Raw genomic sequence first — 15,943 nt, 5'->3', positions numbered from 1 at the left:
ATATAAAGGAATTTTATGCATGTTCCTGACACGGAAAAGCCACAATTGTATAACATTTCTCTTGTCCTGATTTGTGCTGAAGAGGAAAACCTAATTCCAGATCCAGAGCTGTGTTGATTTTAATACAGTATTTCATTTTAATGGAAGCAAGATATCAACCTGTAACTGTGGGACTGCAGGTCCCAGCATTTAACAGCATTTTTCAAAAACCTTCAAAGAGAAACTCTAACTCTTTAATGGAATGAAAGAAGTGATGGAGGTATTATCATCTTTGTTAAGTTTCTATTCCAGTACAGTCACACATACAAAAAACCCCATACTTCTGGAAGCATTTTACATAGTGACTAATGCAAAATATTTCAGCTGTGTCAGCATCCATCCAGTTCCAGATTACATTTTGGCATTTCAGACAAAAGACATCCTGGCAAAAAATTAAACTGAGGAACGGGTGATATGATTATGACAATTTATATTTGTAACAGTTGTGAATGGCAGCATCAGTGCTTGCTAATCCTTTCATAAATTCTTGTTACCTTTCAGTTCCCAAATGCATCTATGCAAGTATAAAGCATATTGGAGGCAGATGCTGCAGCAGATGAATGTGCTTGCCAAGCAATGCTTTGTTTGTTGCTTTTATTTCATCTAGGTATTCTTAACTGTCATGTTACATGCACCAAATAGTTTTTACTTCTGGCACACTTCATGCACTGCTCTGGGACAAAAATAATAAAGCTGGTGGTTTTTTCCCCCTCACTCTCCTCTCTATTCTCTTTTACACATCTTTATATAAGGCTTCATCTTGCAGCCTTTACTTAAATGAGCAAAACCATTTACTCCAGTGGCACTAACCTGAGTACAACAAACAGCAAAAAGCTTGAATGAACTGCACAGTAATTCATGTTTTAGTCAATCCAATAAAGCTTTTTTTCCTCCTCCTTTCTTAACCTTGAAACATCATAATGAAGTATAATAAAACAGAAGAAAAACTGATTTTAGGACAACCAAGTTTAAAATTGTGTTTCTCTTACAACAGCTCACATGAACAGGAGCACCCCATCTACTCTATACTTTTAGATCTTACAGGCAAGAGTGGGAACAAACCCCAAAACCTGGAAATCTTTCCTTAATTTGGAAAAAAATTGTCCACAAAGATACAACTTATTAACAAAATTGCATATTTTACAACTTTTTAAGTCATATGCTTTTACAATTTTACACTGTCTCCCATCATTGAAAAATCAGAACTTTTTTTTACCTAAATTTCACATGATGGGGCTTGCTGGCATCTTTGGTATTCACCTGTTCTGCACCATAAATGCCTGCAGGGATTTTTAAAGCGTTTTGGAATTCACTCACTTTTATTGTTATCTTCTGAAATTAAATATGAGTTGATTGGCTGCATAGTGAGCATAGAAAGGGCACCAACCAACCTCACAGATTACTTTGCAGGCTGTGTCTGGTTTTGAAGGTGAGTGCACACACGTGCATACAGGGATGTCTAAGAGAGCACCCACAGATACAAACCACATTGTCACAGAAAAAGGCTGGGAAGCTTTGGGAGCTCAAAAGAAATATCCTTCCCCTCTAAACTGCTTTATTACTGGCATTCCCTCCCTCTTGGGCATGTGTTCAGCTGAGACTAGGCCAAATTGGCAGTCATTTCCAAAGCGCTTGGCAGCCCCGCGATCCCTGGGAGTTTTCAGCTGACATCTCTCTCCCCACCAGTCTATGCAAGGGTCAGTGGGAGCCCTGACTCCCAGGCCTGAGCTTGCTCTGGCTGTGTCATGAGTCAGGACCAATATAAATTAAAACCTTAAAGCCATACTGTGAAGGCATTCTTTACCCCCTGAGGTATTTTTTTTTTCCCTGTGTGACAGATTGCCTTTCTACTAGTTTCCTATTTTTTCATTCTTGGATAATACAGTAGCAAGTATGCTCCTTTGAGCTGAAGAAAAGAGGAACATCTGGCAAAGAGAGGGTTAAACTCCCACCAAATTTTTAATATTTTTGGTAGATTTGTTGATGCTCAACAAGCAGGAGTGAAATAATAATAATACTAGGGGCTGCTTATCACTAACAAACAATAGTCCAATGACAATGTTCACACTGACAGAAAAAATGGGAGTAGAAATTAATAGTGACAGTCCTGCAGGAAACAAGGGAGAAATTGGATACCAAGTTATAAAATACAGACTAATCCAATAGGCACATGCTGCTGTTATTATATTAATATTGTTAAAAATATCAAAGCACTTTAAAAATGGAATTGAACTGTAGGTAGATAGACAGTATTATTTCCACATTTTTTTAAAATAGAAATTTTCACTCCTTGTTTGGCTTGGAGGCATGGATGTAATTTGTTGCTCAAAAACCAGTAGCTGAATGCTGTGAAAAATAAGACTCAGGATTAAAGTCTCCCTTCCGAAGGACAGAATCAGGCTACACTGAGAGCTCTGTTATTAACAAAACCATCTGAGTCACTGCAGATATGAATTTCACTGATGTTGTTCAAAAGTGGGGTGGGCTGTGTTTATTTAGTTAGTTAGATGAACAGGGAAAGATTGTTTTTCCTCCTTGCAAAAACAAACAGCAAGAAACCCAACCAAACTCACGTAAATAAAGAAGTAAACATGAACCTTGACACATCTCACCCACTGATGAACCTAATCCCACAGCCCAGGCTCAGATAGGTAAAATCCCTCTAAAAAAAAAAAAAAAAAAAAAAAAAAAAAAAAAAAAAAAACCACTGGGCTTCATTACATAGATAAAGTGCATAACATGAGCTGTACATCCTGGAGGAAATGACCACAGCTCTGGCATCAGGAACTCAGGGTGTTGCTGCGTCTGCTGCACCTTGCACGGCAGGGTTGACTCCTGATGCACACCCCAGGGCCTGGGTAACAACGATGCCACACAGGAGTGTAATTTCAGCTGAAATGGGGGGATTAGGGAATCTGTGGGGCTTCAGATAATGCCTTGAGAGGAATAGGGCTGCCTGGGATGATGCAAGGGAACCCTACAAGAGGCTCCTCCAGGTGGAGGTGGAGGATCAGTGTTGCCTTGGCGGCTCCCCCATCAGAGGTGCAGAAAAGAGCCATGAGGAGCAGCACTGGTACCCAAGGCTGGGTGACAAAGGCAGTACAAACAGCAGCTGGAAGCAGCCAGGGTGGGCAGGTGGTTCCATGCTACCTAAAAGACCCGACCAAAACCCACAAAGCAAATGCTCTACGTTGCCTTAAAGCTCGTTCTGTTTTTCAGCTTATCGTGAATAAAAATATCTGTTCCCCTACAGTGACTTCAAGGCAAGCCCACAACCTGCTTGCTTTCAAAAAGGTTTCTCCATGCAAATCATCTCCCTGCCTGCTTTCAGCGAGGATGTGCTTCCTTCCCCTCCTGGTGCTCTGTCAGATAGACCTTCCCTTCCCACCAGACACCGAGACTTGACTTAATAAGCAAGGGGGGTAAAATATCCACTCTTTACACGTAGGGTGTCCTGAGGTACATACAAGCGTCACTCTAAGATGTGATAAAGTAATCCAATGCTGGGCTCAGCCTGCCAGTTCAGGCCTAAAGGGATTTGATTCAGTGTCAAAACCTTTGGCTCGGGAGGTCACTCTCTCCTCTTGCTTTTCTTATAACAAAGGCAGAGGGGTTGGGGCGGGGGGGGGGGGAGGGTTTCCTCCTCTTCTTCTATTTTTTTTTTTCTTCTTTTTTTTTTCTTTTTTTTAGTCTTGTGAATTCATCAGCTGCTGTTTGTTGAGCAGCGGGCCTTTATTCCGCCTGCTGAAACATTTTCATTAGATGGAGGCCTCTGAAGTGCGCTGGCGGCTGGGACCGCGCGAGGACAAAATCTTAGGCCTCTCCAGAAGCCGGCTGATTGAAATCAGCACTGTGTCAGGGGCTGTCATATCTCAGAAAAGACATAAAACACACGGAAACATCAATAAGCAACAAGCCTCTGACAGCTCTGAGACATTCCAGATGACAAGAAGAGAAAAGGGGTAAGGTTAGGGCTCATGGGGGATATTTAAAATGCCTAACAGCCAGCCGAAGTGTTGGCAGGCTTCAGGGAGGCCCAGAAAAGACAAGATAAAGTCTATCAGGTTATCACCTGGTTCGAGACAGATCCCTCACAGCAAGGCCACAGGGATGAGACAATGACACGACAGCTTTTTTTCTTTTTTTTTTTCTTACTATTATTATTATTCTTTTATTATTTATTTTTTAAATGTATCAGAGAAACAGACTGCATTTACACCGAGGTTACCCAGACAACGTTTGTGCTGGAGAAGATTAAAAAAAAAAAAAAAAAAAAGAGAAAAAAAAAGAAAAAAAAAGGGAGAAGAAATGTAAAAGAGGGAGGACAAAAAGAGAATCCTGCGAGTTAAAGAATTCTGCTTCCAGCTACCATGTACAGAAATCAAAAAGGATTAACAAGTTTTTTTTTCATTTAATTTCCTGTACACCAGACGCTTTTGTTAAGAGATCAGAGATATTGCTATTTATTGAATTTTTAATATGATCTTTATTAAAAGGCAGCACACATGTTTAGTTTTCCTTTTTTTCTTTTTTTTAAGCATGCATGGGTATAAAAATCAAAGCACAGGAATGAACCATGGCTGTTTGATTTTGGTCTCTTTATATTATGGTGATTCAGGCTCTTATTTAAATTTTAAAATAATAAAAACCCAGCCCACATAGAAATAGCCCCTCATCCTCCTTTTAACTCACATCTATTCTGCTAAGTAAGCAATGGGCCCAGAGCAGCACTTTGACCAATCAGATAATGAATTCTGCCTTTGGAGTCAGTGTAAGACCAAGGAATGAGGTGTGTAGCTGAGTGGAAAGGGCTATGTGTAATTAAATCACCATTGTATGTGCTCATTTATTACATGCCATACCCCCAGGTTAGTCTGCAGCATGAACTGTATCACTAATGAAAGGAGTGAAAATCAAACATATGATCCCCTCCCACCCCACAGTTCTGAGTGCTAAGGAACTGGGCCAGTTTGGACCTGGAAGAACCAATATTGCTGGAGCAGAACCTGTTTTACCCAGTCATTTACAAAACACATCAAACCATCCTCTCCCAGAGACAGTCAACAGCAATTGCAGTCTCTCCTTCCTTAAATATTTAGCATGACATAAATATGGAGATTTCTCAAGGTTAATTTTGTGCTAAAATCGAAGCAAATATCCTGACCAAAAGAGAAATACCTTATTTTCTATTTTTTTCAAATCTCTATTGATTTTCTTTAGAACCTTTACAACCTGCAACCGTTTAAAAACCAGACTAGGCTAAGATTTCATGCAAAGCCCTATTTTTGTTTGTTATGCTGCTCATATTGAATCCATGGAATTCAACCTTGTTTTCCTGAGTGTAGATATTATTGTGCTGGTCTGAAGCTTGGGAACTTTTTTCTTCCATGCTTCAGTTCTGTATGGCCTGTGAATTTGCTTGGTCTTTCTAACAAAACACTCTGCAACCTGAGCCAGTGAACCTGAAGAGTGAAGGTAGACATTATCTACCACCTCATGTTTAGTTTCTTTTTCAGGCAAGAAATGAATGCCAGAGAATACCAGCTGGATTTCATAGTGCCTGCAATTCCATATATATTTGTGGACAACTGTGTTCGGAAAATTTACAACAGTAGCCTTGTGGGTTTTGCTGATCATAAGATTGTAGCAGGGCACAGAAATTAGAGGGAAACTGCTGGTGCAGCCCTACAGAGCCAGAAGTGCAAAGAAAGCTCTGAGGAAGTTCCAAAACCTAACCATAACAGACAGGCCTTTCTTCCTCTTATCTACAGGTTGGTGCTGCACACAGTGGAAATGCAGCCTCTGGGCTTCACCTTCCATCCACAACATGATTTGGTAGGGATTCTCCCTGTGGCACTCACTTGTTCTTAAAACAAATTACTCGTGAAGTTTGAAATCTCTGGACAGCATGGGTCACATATTTTAGGAGGATATACTGCCTGGGATTCTCTAACTGCCTCACACAATAAAGGAAAAGCTCAGGATTGGCTTAAAGATTTACTCCAGCATACAGCAAGTAGTCAGCCTTACATAGAATCAAGGGAAGACTGAGTATTATAAATATATATATAAATATGTTTACCTGAAACATTTCCACACAAGCACTAGGTTTATGAAAGAAAATTAATAAGAAGTCATGAATTCCTACTTACAGAAGATAAATTGTGATTTTGCCTTGTTTTTTTGGAAGGGCATATTCTGCTGACCAGCACAGCACGAAGTTACAAGCACCAGAGGATGCAGATCACTCAGGTTTTTTCCATCAGCCTTTTAGATCAAAGGCACTCTCACAAAAGGTGTCCTGAGCCTGAAGTGAGGACAAGTCAAGTCTCTTGACTGAATGCAGAATGTGTCAACCTGGACACCTTCTGACCTGCCAGGTTACTTCTACTTCTGGCACCAAGAATTCCAGAGAGGATACCTCATCTGTGTCTTTTCCTTTTAATGGAAAGTTGGAGCTGTATCTAACATCAGAAGTAATTACTCACTGTATCAATAATTGCAAAGGGTGGTATGCAGATCACAGATGGCCTGTGGGGAGCAGCAGGCATAGACAGAATGGGCCAGGTGCTATTTGATGTTGGTAGAAGTTAGAGCCATCTTCCAGCTTGGAACAAGAGACTATTACAGGAGAGCAAAGGTGAGCTTTCAAATACTCCCACACCTCACCTGTGCTTTCTAAACACCACCTGTATCTCAGGATCTAGTCAAAAATCTGAAGTGATATGGGCTTTTGTCTTTTTTTTTCCTTCTCCTACAGACTTTGACAAGTATTTTTCCAAAGGTAAATGCTTTTAACTTTCCAAAAGAAAACTATTTTTTCTACAGTTCAAAATAAACATCCACTTTTTTCCCCATGTTTTGAGGAGGAACTTTTTTTTCAAGTACAGTGGTCCAAGCAGGATTCTCTTCTATCACCAGAGAAAAGAACACCAGGTTTATTTTTTTCTGCTTTTGTCCTTTCTTATCCTTCTTTTGAAATAATTTTTTGAAGGAATAAAAATATCAAAAGACTTTTTTCCCCTTGAGATAATTTTAAAAAATGGTACAAGAACCCCTTACTTCTTGAAAATCCACAAGATGAACTCAAACATAAGGGTTTTGTTCCTCTGTGTGAAGACTCAGTCTGTGGAAGCTGCACTGAAAACCTACCAAAAAACCTTCTTAAGACTGAAAAATCGGGTTCAGTGGTCACTTCCTTTTAAGTGTGTCTGGCAACCAGCACTATTTCTATGACTCAGGCAGAAAACTGATTTCTATGATTATCAGACATTTAAAAACCCCTGAAATGAGATAGGAGATACAGAAGGACTTCTCATTGCAGTAATGAAAATCTGTTCTGAGCCACTGGATTCTTAGAACCTTGAGTAGATCAACTTGAGACAGCAGCATCAGTGAACTCTGGTTTGTTTCACAGCAGGAATTTTCCACAGAAGTTTTCAAAATGATGCTCTGAAAACGTCAGTGGGTAACTAACAGACAAATAACAACAGTAATACATTAATAGCTCACTTGTGTCTCTGCATTTCAAGATAATCAAGAAATGTGCTGAAATTTTAGATTCTCATGGGAAGCCACACTGAACCATCACTACAGGTGCCACAAACGGGATCCATGCCAGAGTGGAATTGGCCCCATTCCTCTTGCAGTAATGAAGAAGTGATTTCATTAGAGGCCAACATGATTCATTAACATCAGTTACCATGTATTAATACAGGGTAATACAGTTAGAAGTGGGTTTTCTCCCTCTTTTCTTCAATGCATGTGAAAGTCTGGTCTGAACTGTGATGACCATCTTGGTGATCAGAGCTTGGCCTGAATGCCAATTTTTGTCAATCCCACAACAGCCAGGTCAGCTTGCCAAGCCTCCTAGACTAGACCAAAAAAAAAATCCCATAAAGTGAGGTGAGAATAAGGAATAACACATGAGGATCTTACAGATTAAAAATATTAGTAATTCTAGTGAAGAAGACTCTGCAGCTTCTGTAATAACAACACATAGCCATGTATGTATGTGCCTCCCCCTGCAAAATGCTTCAACCAGCACCTTGCAGTTTGTTGCAATGTTGTTTTGGCTATGACTGCAAATACAGTAGGTCTTGGAGTGCCATCACTAGTAAGGTGAGCAGGATTTACTATGCCTTAAAGTAATTACATGCAGCTTCAAATTCAATGAGTTCAGTGGCAATGAAAGTCCAACAAAGCATCCTGTTCACAGAACGTGTGCCTGCAGTGCAACGCTGCAGTCAGAACTGTGAAAATACCTTTTTAATGTCTGCTGGGAATTAATTCTCATGAAATAGGAGTGCCATCCTGCTGAATTTCCCCACACAATCTGAGTGCATGCCACCAAGTACCACTTCTTGAAGAAACCTGTTAGGTTAGCTAGTGCCAAAAAAAAAGCCATTCATCAAGCTGTGCGACTGTTGTAATTTGGAAGCTGTGCTCACTGTCCTCTATTTCTTGATTTAAGAGCATTATGAAACTCTGTCATTTTGGTGTAGTCTTTTTACTCCCATGGTAATTTATGTCTGTGGGTAAGGATTTTATTTCATCTAAGCCATGGTGCCAGAGTTATTTTCCGAAGCTCTTGAGCTTCCCTTTGATGCCATTGAAATTAAAACCAGAGCTGCAGATAGTACCCATGCTGTTTGTCACAGAGTCAGAGGTTAGAATGCATTTGCTGCTATTTATTGTGGCTCATCGACTGCAATCATTGCTGCTGCTCTTCTCATCATTGATACAAAAATATTAATAACAGACAACAAGAGTGGCACATAACTGACTTTGTCTGGCACCATCAGCATTATAAAAAACACATTACACAAGGATCTGCAAATCTCTCCATGCTGCAGTAATCTTACTTGCCTTGGGAAAATTTTAATTAAAAAGATGAATTCCAACCTTAAATATTTTATTATTTAGACAAACAATTTGCATCTTTAGTAAGTAAACACTAAAAGATATGTCTGCATTTCCTATGTATAGATGGTGTGAAATGTTATAAAGTCTAATTTCTTTCTAAATTACATCAAAATTTTCAATCTGTGCTTAAACAACTAATCATGTAAAGAGCTAGGCTACATATTCTTAACTACGACACAGAAATTGTGTCTAACTTATCTTCCCATCTACTTGGCCCATCCTAGGTCTGAAATGCCACTTCCTGGGAATTTCCTTGGGAAAAACACTGATAATTTTTACATTAAGAGATCAATAATGGCCACTCACATGGACTCCACTAAGGACAGGTCTGTAACACAGCCCAAGGTGACACAGCTGTGAGTGAGGACAGTCACCAACAGGTAACAATGCCATGGCTTCATCACTGGAAACCTCCGGGAAGCATCTCAGCCTATCCTTGAATGTGGAGCTGAACACAGCTGTCTCCTATGGCACAGAAGACTTTGCAGACATCTATAGGTGCAGGAGACCCTGCAGAATGCTAGTTTGGGATTTTAGTTTATTTTCACTCTATAATTTTAAAGCAAAAAAGAAGCCCGTCACGTTTCTGAGTCTGTATTGTGTAGAGTTGGTTTTGCCCAGTTGGGAGCTTCCAGTGCTCAACGTTTCTTGGAGCTTTCCATGCATGTTTTGGCCAAAAAAAAAAAAAAAAAAAAAAAAAGATTTTTGATTTTTCCTATTCCAAAGGATGTCTTTGGTGCTCTCTACCCAGAGAGAGATATCCAGCAAGATCACACCCACACTTGGTGCAACACCTACAGAGCACAGCCCCATGGACCAATAAAGGACCATAAACCAGGAAAGGCCAATAAAGCACCAATAAATGACCAACAAAGGATCACAAACCACAGCTAGGAAGCTTCACTCTGGGACATAACAGTGAACACCTTCCAGGAAAGGAAATGTAATGCAGGGAGAGAAGACATTCTACAATTTGTGGAAGCAGTTTTTATAATCTACATTCACAGATGCCTCCAGCATCAAGCCCCAGCATTTTATCCCCAAAGGTAAGCCAGAGCAGAGAGTTTATGCAAAAAACTGCAGACAGAAAAAATAAAGCATGCACATCACAAAATTAATAACAAATGTACACTTTACAATAATATATAATTAGCCTGTCTTAATTACCACTTCACAACCATTTAGAAAAAGGTGATGGAAGTTCAATAAAATGAGGTGCTTTTATTCAACAGTAGTCAAATTAATTTATACACTCACACTCTCTTTAATAATTCCATGATACAGTAGATTTCTTTTATCCAAATTTTGGAATATATCTATGCAAGTTATCTCAGACTGCAAGTACTGTTGCAAAATTCTGATAAATTCTGGAAGGAATATTATTAGAGGAGGAAAAGTCATTTCATTACTTGCCATGAGTCTGATTATGCATCCTACAATTCAGTTAGAAGATAGAAGTGCTCTTTCCTTTTAAAAGAGAGAAGAAAAAAGGGCCATCAGACCACTATACAAGATATCCCATTTTTCTAGTAAGAATGTACTATCTATCTGCAGCAAATCTGCTTCCAACATAATCTTTTGTTGCTCTTAATTATCTAAAACATCCAAGCCAAAAGCTTCTGCCTCCTCTCCATCACTGCAGAGGCATGAATATTTTCAATACCTCATATATCTTTAACTCCACTAATATGCAATATCAGAGCTGTCTGTTCCATCTGAGAATACTCTATCACATCCTTTGATGGCGAGGACCAGAGATGCTATTTACCTATTCTGTGTTGTCTTTACACCTAATCTTGACTGAGGTTTCAATAGCAGGATCTTGTAATAAATCTCTCTTCCTGAAGGAAAAAAACTGCACCTACAAGCATTCAAGTGAATGACTCTTGATACCAGTCATGAACTTAGAGATGTTGCTCTGAGACATAAAAAGCTGCTTCTAAGCCTAATAATTTGCCTGTGATCAGCTTAATGAAAACTTCACTTCAGCTCAATGTACAAATATATATTTACCATGCAGCTATCTGTGCATGATCATAGAATATTAATGCACCCAGTCAGAGGGCAGAATAAATGTTATATCTAAAAGAATTTAAATAAGATTTTTTTTTTTCTCACAGATTTGTTGGGATGCTCAGTGTTTAGTGGTTCTAAGTGAAGATTCTGGAGAGGGAAAAGCTAATCCTCTGCACTGACTGCTACCTTTTGGCTTCTCATTAAGGCTCTCTACAACATAAAAACCAGGAACAGGTGCCAGCAGATCACCTTGATTACAATAAAATTTGAATAATTTTTTTCCAGGAACTCCTAAGTTTCACATCTTTCTGATCCATCTTAATAGTTGCTATTTTGCTGATGACTCACTTGTAACTCTGATTTAAATAGAGCTAAAATGAAAAATACCATTAAAAGCTTTGTATTTTTTTTAATTTGCGTTTAGTTTCTGAACTGTTTCTGACCTATGATATTTTCATAAAAATAGACTGAGACTGATAACTATAAGTCTCTGCACATTCCCAAGGATAAATGACAAAGAATTTCTTCATTTGGAAAATGCCTAAAACCAATCAGGCTAATTTTGCCTGCATTCTACCCACATCATATGCCCAACCTGACAATACCACACCATTATACAACCACAGTTCCATTATGCTGCCAAATCTGCCACAAACACTAATATCCAACTTTTTCCAAGGTTTCTGTAAAGACTTAATGCAATATTTCCACATGCACATGTGTATGGTTACCAACTGATAAGAAAACTAGTAGCATTCATTAAGTATTGCTATAAATCTCTCCACTGAAACAGCAATAATATTCCCTTCCAGCAACCACAATAAATGTAATGCTTAATCTCTCTCTGTGATATTGTATAACTCTAGCCTGCAGCTAGACTCCCACTGTAGGTGGTACTGGAGAGGATAACTTTGCAGTGACAGCACACGATGTGTTCCTCTTGTCCACTGTGTGGAAGTTAGGGAGTTTGAAAGATTTTTTTTTTTTCCTTCCAGAGAAAAGTCAGGTTTTAGAAAGGGATAAGAAAGAAGAGAGAATCAAAATGTTTAAAGTGGCATAATAATACTCTTAGTAGGAGCTATGACTTTTTTTAGATCCTTTTTTCCTCTAAGGATGCATACCTGATCCATGTCCCTTAAATTTCACCTTGTCCTCATCTTTGAGGCCCTCTATAGATCTGTCTTTGCTTTACTTTTCTCGAGCACACTGAATGCTGTAACTACCAAAACAGGCCTTTTGGAAATTCACAAATTTTTTTTAAGCACATTCTGCAATGTCTTGTTTTGACTAAAAAAATAACAAAGTCAAAAATATCTTTTCCATTACGGTTTTGAATGCCAGATCACAGAAATCCAGGCAGCTTCAAAACAATGTCCAGCACTACTGGGAATGCTCATCTATAAAGAACTCCTTCCTTTTTCTTCTCCCTGTCCATTTTCCATCAATACGCTCCCTGTTTCCCAAATGTTTCCACTGGTCACCATCAGCCACAAAAGCTGGTGTTTGGGGCATCCTTGGGATGTGGGAAGAGACCCCCAGAGAAGAGCTTCCAGCACCAACATCCAAACTGGACATCCAAATCCCACCCAGGCTAAACCAGATGTCCCTGCTGGTTATCCCCAAAGGAAATTCTGATTGCTGCCAAGGGTGGAAGGTGAGGAGGATGACAGGGAGAGAGGAGCGCACAGAGCATCCTTGCAGGATCAGGGCCACTGGGTCGGGGCAGGACGTGCCCTGCAGCACGGGATAAACGCTGCTGTGCAAAGGGCACAGAGCCATGGCTGCTGCGGCTGCAGTGAGTGTGTGCCAGCCTGCACAGAGCTGGCAGAGCCCCAGGGGCAGGGAGGGGCTGCCACAGCCGCCGGCTCCCCCCAATGCCAGCCTGTAATCCTGCCCTGCTGTCTGCAGCCTCCGGAGGCAAAGCTGCCTCCCTCCTGCGCTGCTCTTACCATAGGTGTGTGGCACACGGCTGGATTTGACCTAAATTTGATTTATTCATTTTTCCAATGCTTTACAGGGTACTTAAGCCCTAGGTCAGCAAAGCACTTAATCACATGCTTAACCTTAAGCACATGCTTAAGTGCTTAATCAGGGCCTTGTTGCTATATAAAGCACAAAGCTATGACTCAATTTGAAGCAACTGAGTTGAAAAATTGAGATTCCCCCCATTCTCATTTGCTTACCTTGACGTACACATATGAGCCAAATTATTCATATTAAATCTGTTTCAATATATTCTAGTCTGAAGTCTAATTTAGGAGTTTACAACCTGAATATTGGGGTCCCTATAGGATTTGTGCCTATTAAGAGAATTACACTTCTGGATGCAGAAAGTGATGCCCTTCCACAATATAAATGTTGCCATATATTAACATTCTCCTAATTCTGATGATTGACCTAATAAAATAAAATAAAAATTTGAAAAAAGGATTATCTTTAAAGGTAAGCTCAAAGTGAGCCATTCACATGTAATACAAAGATACTACTTATAGCAAGATGCACCATATGCACTCTACAGCTACATATGCAGTCTCAAGATTACTATTTTAAAATGTGTACTGCATCCTTATCTAACTTGTCCAGTAGGTGCAATTATTTGTAGAATTTGTTCTACGGTTCGGCAGAAAATTTTCTTTTTGCTCAAACAGTTCAGATTTGCCTCTGCTGTGATTTTCTTCTGACTAAACATCCTCTCTAAAACATTTTTTTTATGCTTCCTAGAATTACTGGCACTCTGACCACAATATCCTGTTGGATGGATACCATAAAAGCTGCTAGCTTTGGTAACTACATCTAAAATGTACAGAATGTCATATAAGGGGGGAGGGAGCCTGGACTTTAAACCAACAATAATTTTCTGTGAACTGGGAATGCTTTTCACCATATTTGGTGTTGCATAGTACCTTCTTTTCTTTTCTTCTGTTTAACAGAAACATTATACCACACATATTTGATACCATTATTAATTAGGAATGTATGTGGTCCAAAAGCTTTAGATAGGACTGGTAAAAAACTTATTTATTTTTATTTAAAAAACAAAATGCATTTTAAAGCTGCAGCCACACTGTGACACAATGGAATTCTCAACTTCCCTGATGAAATAATCAATTCAGCATGAACATGATAAACCACTTACAAAATATTTTCCACTATTCCATCAAAGGAGTGTATTCCCATCATCCTTTAGAAAACACGCAGTATCCTTTCTCTATGCCATTTCCACATGACATATCTTGCTCTTCTTCCCCTGACTTGTAAGAAAATAAGATAGTAGAATCCTAAGTAGTCATTCACATGAGAAAGGTTGTCCCCCTCCTGACCTCCTTCCACCAGTTTAACAGTTTAACCACTTGTTCCACGCTGAAATTAGCCCATCCTAAATTTTGGTAAATTCCATTCCACTGCAAAAGGGTAATTGCTTTGTCTCCCTAATCAAACAACAAAACTATATAAGAGATAGGGACAAAATGGCCACGTCCTGCCTGTTATAGAGATAAAAATCACATGGTCACCACCCAGCCCAGCACTGCATTTCTTTGTTTCAGCTTCATGCTACACCCATGAGTTGGGGCTTCCCAAAAAGGACCATCACTCTTGACTGTCCTTGAGTTACTAGATCTCAGCAGCTTTGGGACTTTTTAAGACAAACAGTTTGCTATCTGGACACAGTCAGAAGAACTGTATCCAGATGGAGCAGAAGTTCATGTAAGACTGGCATGGGAACATTATCTTCTGACACGGACAGCTGCTGGGAAGTGGCTGAGGGAGCTTCTGAGGAACAGCCATGAGGCCCCTCCTTGGGTTCCAGCCCAGAGTTAAACCCTCAGGTTTCTAGTAGGGAATGAAGCTGGAGGGCTTTTACTGCCTGCCCTGACATTTTGATACTCATATTTCATTTTAAAAACAGCCCTGAAAATTATTCTGAACAAACTTGCAGCAGTTTGACTCTTACCTTGCCACAGTCAGTGCTGAGGAGATACCTGTGATAGTGTTAAATAAAATCATGCTCTACTCAGGGGCTGGTGAAATCAATGTTTTCTGGTAAAGGATTGGTGCATGGTTTATTTCCACCCATTGTCCCCTCAGCACAGCAATAGCAGACTCTCAGTAAGGAGATGAACCCCAAACACTTATTAGTTCATGGCTGGAAGCCATCAGCTCTACGTTATACAAAATCCCCGATTCATCACTGCCTCTCTCCATCCTCACGCCTTTCAACTCATGCATCTGAGGTAAATACAAAGCAAAGCAGTGGGAAATCAGCACCAAAGTTTCTACACTGAGTTTTCTGCATTTCTCTGCTGCCTTTTTTTCCCCCAAACCTTAAAAATAAAAAAGAGCTATTTTCTTGTGGAGTTTTTTCCTTCAAAGATAATAGTAGAGGCTTCAACAATATCTCTGCCAAAAAGGAAAACTCCTTGAACCTTGACTTTCTGTCCTACTACACATAATGAGACAACTACTTAAACTGCATTTAAAAAGTGCTGAGTAGATGAACTCAATGCCTAATGATGTTACTCAGCTTGTCGGCAGTTGATTGACACTAAAAGTAATAAATTAGAACAGAAAATGATTTTACAAGATCCCTGGGATGACAGACAGGCTAAGTGTAATATCCTCCATTACAGTTGTCACTAGATTTTATACAGTTCAGATCTGAACAGCCTCGGCAGGAAAGTGGAACAATTTCATGAGATAGATCTTCAGATGATATAGAGTAGCATAAATCCTCTGAAGTTAAAGAAGCTCTCCTGATTTATGCAGACAGGGATCTGGCTCTATATCTTTATACACGCTTCTGCTCAAGTATTGGAATGAAATCATTTGTTTTCCCATGCAAATCTGGGCAGAGAAAAGCAGAAACCCTGTAAGAGAGGAATGCTGAGGGCTGATGTCTTGGCTGTGTTTGTTTCTATCCCCCCCTTTTCCTTTTAAAAGGACAGAAAACAGTATTTAGAGCATG

The sequence above is a fragment of the Ammospiza caudacuta genome, chromosome 10, assembly GCF_027887145.1.
Source record: "Ammospiza caudacuta isolate bAmmCau1 chromosome 10, bAmmCau1.pri, whole genome shotgun sequence".
NCBI lineage: Eukaryota > Metazoa > Chordata > Aves > Passeriformes > Passerellidae > Ammospiza > Ammospiza caudacuta.
Note: the sequence above shows the minus strand (reverse complement) of the source record.